Source organism: Apteryx mantelli, chromosome 9 (genome assembly GCF_036417845.1).
Source record: "Apteryx mantelli isolate bAptMan1 chromosome 9, bAptMan1.hap1, whole genome shotgun sequence".
In the NCBI taxonomy this organism is placed as follows: domain Eukaryota; kingdom Metazoa; phylum Chordata; class Aves; order Apterygiformes; family Apterygidae; genus Apteryx; species Apteryx mantelli.
Window position 1 is genome coordinate 28,559,361 of NC_089986.1, and position 5,000 is coordinate 28,564,360.

General features: G+C 66.7%; 12 non-coding genes and 2 pseudogenes across 12 annotated transcripts; all 14 read left to right on the forward strand.

Annotated features, from left to right (window-relative positions):
- Positions 1–14: 14 nt before the first annotated feature.
- Positions 15–133, forward strand: LOC136992717 (5S ribosomal RNA). Its single transcript, XR_010885153.1, has one exon. It is a non-coding gene; the product is annotated as a 5S ribosomal RNA (ribosomal RNA).
- Positions 134–388: 255 nt separating this feature from the next.
- Positions 389–506, forward strand: LOC136992753 (5S ribosomal RNA). Its single transcript, XR_010885189.1, has one exon. It is a non-coding gene; the product is annotated as a 5S ribosomal RNA (ribosomal RNA).
- Positions 507–761: 255 nt separating this feature from the next.
- On the forward strand, positions 762–880 carry LOC136992812 (5S ribosomal RNA). Its single transcript, XR_010885242.1, has one exon. It is a non-coding gene; the product is annotated as a 5S ribosomal RNA (ribosomal RNA).
- Positions 881–1,135: 255 nt separating this feature from the next.
- LOC136992757 (5S ribosomal RNA) lies at positions 1,136–1,254 on the forward strand. The gene has a single exon (XR_010885193.1). It is a non-coding gene; the product is annotated as a 5S ribosomal RNA (ribosomal RNA).
- Positions 1,255–1,510: 256 nt separating this feature from the next.
- Positions 1,511–1,629, forward strand: LOC136992704 (5S ribosomal RNA). The gene has a single exon (XR_010885140.1). It is a non-coding gene; the product is annotated as a 5S ribosomal RNA (ribosomal RNA).
- Positions 1,630–1,885: 256 nt separating this feature from the next.
- Positions 1,886–2,004, forward strand: LOC136992813 (5S ribosomal RNA). Its single transcript, XR_010885243.1, has one exon. It is a non-coding gene; the product is annotated as a 5S ribosomal RNA (ribosomal RNA).
- A 255-nt stretch (positions 2,005–2,259) lies between these two features.
- On the forward strand, positions 2,260–2,378 carry LOC136992762 (5S ribosomal RNA). Its single transcript, XR_010885198.1, has one exon. It is a non-coding gene; the product is annotated as a 5S ribosomal RNA (ribosomal RNA).
- Positions 2,379–2,633: 255 nt separating this feature from the next.
- On the forward strand, positions 2,634–2,754 carry LOC136992777 (5S ribosomal RNA; annotated as a pseudogene).
- Positions 2,755–3,010: 256 nt separating this feature from the next.
- On the forward strand, positions 3,011–3,129 carry LOC136992769 (5S ribosomal RNA). The gene has a single exon (XR_010885205.1). It is a non-coding gene; the product is annotated as a 5S ribosomal RNA (ribosomal RNA).
- Positions 3,130–3,383: 254 nt separating this feature from the next.
- Positions 3,384–3,503, forward strand: LOC136992763 (5S ribosomal RNA). The gene has a single exon (XR_010885199.1). It is a non-coding gene; the product is annotated as a 5S ribosomal RNA (ribosomal RNA).
- A 258-nt stretch (positions 3,504–3,761) lies between these two features.
- LOC136992775 (5S ribosomal RNA) lies at positions 3,762–3,882 on the forward strand. Its single transcript, XR_010885211.1, has one exon. It is a non-coding gene; the product is annotated as a 5S ribosomal RNA (ribosomal RNA).
- A 255-nt stretch (positions 3,883–4,137) lies between these two features.
- On the forward strand, positions 4,138–4,256 carry LOC136992718 (5S ribosomal RNA). The gene has a single exon (XR_010885154.1). It is a non-coding gene; the product is annotated as a 5S ribosomal RNA (ribosomal RNA).
- Positions 4,257–4,513: 257 nt separating this feature from the next.
- Positions 4,514–4,632, forward strand: LOC136992729 (5S ribosomal RNA). The gene has a single exon (XR_010885165.1). It is a non-coding gene; the product is annotated as a 5S ribosomal RNA (ribosomal RNA).
- A 256-nt stretch (positions 4,633–4,888) lies between these two features.
- Positions 4,889–5,000, forward strand: part of LOC136992783 (5S ribosomal RNA) — a 120-nt pseudogene continuing 8 nt past the window's right edge.

The following is a 5,000-nucleotide window of genomic DNA, read 5'->3' on the forward strand; positions in this document are numbered from 1 at the left end:
TGGGTGGGGGTGTTGCCTACGGCCATACCACCCTGAGAACGCCCGATCTCGTCTGATCTCGGAAGCTAAGCAGGGTCGGGCCCAGTTAGTACTTGGATGGGAGACCGCCTGGGAATACCGGGTGCTGTAGGCTTTTGCATTTGGCTGTGGCGGGGTGGTCGTTTTGCGGGGGTGCGGTGCGTCAGGCTGTGTGCGGGGGGTGTTGTCGGAGGCGGGAGGTGTTGTGGAGGGGGTCAGTGTTGCGCGAGCAGGGTGCTTGCGTGTGTTGTCGGAGGGCGCCGTGCGCGGGGGGTGTTGGGAGAGGGTGCGTGTGAGGGGCGCGGGGTGTTGCGTGGGGCCTGAGCGTGCGCGGGGCGTTGTGAAGGGGGCGGCTGTGGGTGGGGGTGTTGCCTACGGCCATACCACCCTGAGAACGCCCGATCTCGTCTGATCTCGGAAGCTAAGCAGGGTCGGGCCCGTTAGTACTTGGATGGGAGACCGCCTGGGAATACCGGGTGCTGTAGGCTTTTGCGTTTGTCTGTGGCGGGGTGGTCGTTTTGCGGGGGTGCGGTGCGTCAGGCTGTGTGCGGGGGGTGTTGCTGGAGGCGGGAGGTGTTGTGGAGGGGGGCAGTGTTGCGTGAGCAGGGTGCTTGCGTGTGTTGTCGGAGGGCGCTGTGTGCGGGGGGTGTTGGGAGAGGGTGCGTGTGAGGGGCGCGGGGTGTTGCGTGGGGCCTGAGCGTGCGCGGGGCGTTGTGAAGGGGGCGGCTGTGGGTGGGGGTGTTGCCTACGGCCATACCACCCTGAGAACGCCCGATCTCGTCTGATCTCGGAAGCTAAGCAGGGTCGGGCCCGGTTAGTACTTGGATGGGAGACCGCCTGGGAATACCGGGTGCTGTAGGCTTTTGCGTTTGTCTGTGGCGGGGTGGTCGTTTTGCGGGGGTGCGGTGCGTCAGGCTGTGTGCGGGGGGTGTTGCTGGAGGCGGGAGGTGTTGTGGAGGGGGGCAGTGTTGCGCGAGCAGGGTGCTTGCGTGTGTTGTCGGAGGGCGCCGTGCGCGGGGGGTGTTGGGAGAGGGTGCGTGTGAGGGGCGTGGGGTGTTGCGTGGGGTGTGAGCGCGCGCGGGGTGTTGTGAAGGGGGCGGCTGTGGGTGGGGGTGTTGCCTACGGCCATACCACCCTGAGAACGCCCGATCTCGTCTGATCTTGGCTGCTAAGCAGGGTCGGGCCTGGTTAGTACTTGGATGGGAGACCGCCTGGGAATACCGGGTGCTGTAGGCTTTTGCGTTTGGCTGTGGCGGGGTGGTCGTTTTGCGGGGGTGTGGTGCGTCAGGCTGTGTGCGGGGGGTGTTGCTGGAGGCGGGAGGTGTTGTGGAGGGGGGCAGTGTTGCGCGAGCAGGGTGCTTGCGTGTGTTGTCTGAGGGCGCCGTGCGCGGGGGGTGTTGGGAGAGGGTGCGTGTGAGGGGCGCGGGGTGTTGCGTGGGGCGGTGAGCGTGCGCGGGGTGTTGTGAAGGGGGCGGCTGTGGGTGGGGGTGTTGCCTACGGCCATACCACCCTGAGCACGCCCGATCTCGTCTGATCTCGGAAGCTAAGCAGGGTCGGGCCCGGTTAGTACTTGGATGGGAGACCGCCTGGGAATACCGGGTGCTGTAGGCTTTTGCGTTTGTCTGTGGCGGGGTGGTCGTTTTGCGGGGTGCGGTGCGTCAGGCTGTGTGCGGGGGGTGTTTGCTGGAGGCGGGAGGTGTTGTGGAGGGGGGCAGTGTTGCGCGAGCAGGGTGCTTGCGTGTGTTGTCGGAGGGCGCCGTGCGCGGCGGGTGTTGGGAGAGGGTGCGTGTGAGGGGCGCGGGGTGTTGCGTGGGGGCGTGAGCGTGCGCGGGGTGTTGTGAAGGGGGCGGCTGTGGGTGGGGGTGTTGCCTACGGCCATACCACCCTGAGAACGCCCGATCTCGTCTGATCTCGGAAGCTAAGCAGGGTCGGGCCCGGTTAGTACTTGGATGGGAGACCGCCTGGGAATACCGGGTGCTGTAGGCTTTGCGTTTGTCTGTGGCGGGGTGGTCGTTTTGCGGGGGTGCGGGTGCGTCAGGCTGTGTGCGGGGGGTGTTGCTGGAGGCGGGAGGTGTTGTGGAGGGGGGCAGTGTTGCGCGAGCAGGGTGCTTGCGTGTGTTGTCGGAGGGCGCCGTGCGCGGGGGGTGTTGGGAGAGGGTGCGTGTGAGGGGCGTGGGGTGTTGCGTGGGGTGTGAGCGCGCGCGGGGTGTTGTGAAGGGGGCGGCTGTGGGTGGGGGTGTTGCCTACGGCCATACCACCCTGAGAACGCCCGATCTCGTCCTGATCTCGGAAGCTAAGCAGGGTCGGGCCCAGTTAGTACTTGGATGGGAGACCGCCTGGGAATACCGGTGCTGTAGGCTTTTGCATTTGGCTGTGGCGGGGGTGGTCGTTTTGCGGGGGTGCGGTGCGTCAGGCTGTGTGCGGGGGTGTTGTCGGAGGCGGGAGGTGTTGTGGAGGGGGGCAGTGTTGCGCGAGCAGGGTGCTGCGTGTGTTGTCGGAGGGCGCCGTTGCGCGGGGGGTGTTGGGAGAGGGTGCGTGTGAGGGGCGCGGGGTGTTGCGTGGGGCGTGAGCATGCGCGGGGTGTTGTGAAGGGGGCGGCTGTGGGTGGGGGTGTTGCCTACGGCCATACCACCCCTGAGAACGCCCGATCTCGTCTGATCTCGGCTGCTAAGCAGGGTCGGGCCTGGTTAGTACTTGGATGGGAGGACCGCCCGGGAATACCGGGTGCTGTAGGCTTTTGCGTTTGTCTGTGGCGGGGTGGTCGTTTTGCGGGGGTGCGATGCGTCAGGCTGTGTGCGGGGGGTGTTGCTGGAGCGGGAGGTGTTGTGGAGGGGGTCAGTGTTGCGCGAGCAGGGTGCTTGCGTGTGTTGTCGGAGGGCGCCGTGCGCGGGGGGTGTTGGGAGAGGGTGCGTGTGAGGGGCGCGGGGTGTTGCGTGGGGGCTGTGAGCGTGCGCGGGGTGTTGTGAAGGGGGCGGCTGTGGGTGGGGGTGTTGCCTACGGCCATACCACCCTGAGAACGCCCGATCTCGTCTGATCTCGGAAGCTAAGCAGGGTCGGGCCCGGTTAGTACTTGGATGGGAGACCGCCCGGGAATACCGGGTGCGGCAGGCTTTTGCGTTTGGCTGTGGCGGGGTGGTCGTTTTGCGGGGGTGTGGTGCGTCAGCTGTGTGCGGGGGGTGTTGCTGGAGGCGGGAGGTGTTGTGGAGGGGGGCAGTGTTGCGCGAGCAGGGTGCTTGCGTGTGTTGTCTGAGGGCGCCGTGCGCGGGGGGTGTTGGGAGAGGGTGCGTTGTGAGGGGCGCGGGGTGTTGCGTGGGCGTGAGCGTGCGCGGGGTGTTGTGAAGGGGGCGGCTGTGGGTGGGGGTGTTGCCTACGGCCATACCACCCTGAGAACGCCCGATCTCGTCTGATCTCGGAAGCTAAGCAGGGTCGGGCTCCGGTTAGTACTTGGATGGGAGACCGCCTGGGAATACCGGGTGCTGTAGGCTTTTGCGTTTGTCTGTGGCGGAGGTGGTCGTTTTGCGGGGGTGCGGTGCGTCAGGCTGTGTGCGGGGGGTGTTGCTGGAGGCGGGAGGTGTTGTGGAGGGGGGCAGTGTTGCGCGAGCAGGGTGCTTGCGTGTGTTGTCGGAGGGCGCCGTGCGCGGCGGGTGTTGGGAGAGGGTGCGTGTGAGGGGCGCGGGGTGTTGCGTGGGGGCGTGAGCGTGCGCGGGTGGGTTGTGAAGGGGGCGGCTGTGGGTGGGGGTGTTGCCTACGGCCATACCACCCTGAGAACGCCCGATCTCGTCTGATCTCGGAAGCTAAGCAGGGGTCGGGTCCCGGTTAGTACTTGGATGGGAGACCGCCTGGGAATACCGGGTGCTGTAGGCTTTTGCGTTTGTCTGTGGCGGGGTGGTCGTTTTGCGGGGGTGCGGTGCGTCAGGCTGTGTGCGGGGGGTGTTGCTGGAGGCGGGAGGTGTTGTGGAGGGGGTCAGTGTTGCGCGAGCAGGGTGCTTGCGTGTGTTGTCGGAGGGCGCCGTGCGCGGGGGTGTTGGGAGAGGGTGCGTGTGAGGGGCGTGGGGTGTTGCGTGGGGTGTGAGCGCTGCGCGGGGTGTTGTGAAGGGGGCGGCTGTGGGTGGGGGTGTTGCCTACGGCCATACCACCCTGAGAACGCCCGATCTCGTCTGATCTCGGAAGCTAAGCAGGGTCGGGCCCAGTTAGTACTTGGATGGGAGACCGCCTGGGAATACCGGGTGCTGTAGGCTTTTGCATTTGGCTGTGGCGGGGTGGTCGTTTTGCGGGGGTGCGGTGCGTCAGGCTGTGTGCGGGGGGTGTTGTCGGAGGCGGGAGGTGTTGTGGAGGGGGGCAGTGTTGCGCGAGCAGGGTGCTTGCGTGTGTTGTCGGAGGGCGCCGTGCGCGGGGGGTGTTGGGAGAGGGTGCGTGTGAGGGGCGCGGGGTGTTGCGTGGGGCGTGAGCATGCGCGGGGGGTGTTGTGAAGGGGGCGGCTGTGGGTGGGGGTGTTGCCTACGGCCATACCACCCTGAGAACGCCCGATCTCGTCTGATCTCGGCTGCTAAGCAGGGTCGGGCCTGGTTAGTACTTGGATGGGAGACCGCCTGGGAATACCGGGTGCTGTAGGCTTTTGCGTTTGGCTGTGGCGGGGTGGTCGTTTTGCGGGGGTGCGGTGCGTCAGGCTGTGTGCGGGGGGTGTTGTCGGAGGCGGGAGGTGTTGTGGAGGGGGGCAGTGTTGCGCGAGCAGGGTGCTTGCGTGTGTTGTCGGAGGGCGCCGTGCGCGGGGGGTGTTGGGAGAGGGTGCGTGTGAGGGGCGCGGGGTGTTGCGGTGGGGTGTGAGCGCGCGCGGGGTGTTGTGAAGGGGGCGGCTGTGGGTGGGGGTGTTGCCTACGGCCATACCACCCTGAGAACGCCCGATCTCGTCTGATCTCGGAAGCTAAGCAGGGTCGGGCCCGGTTAGTACTTGGATGGGAGACCGCCTGGGAGCTGTAGGCTTT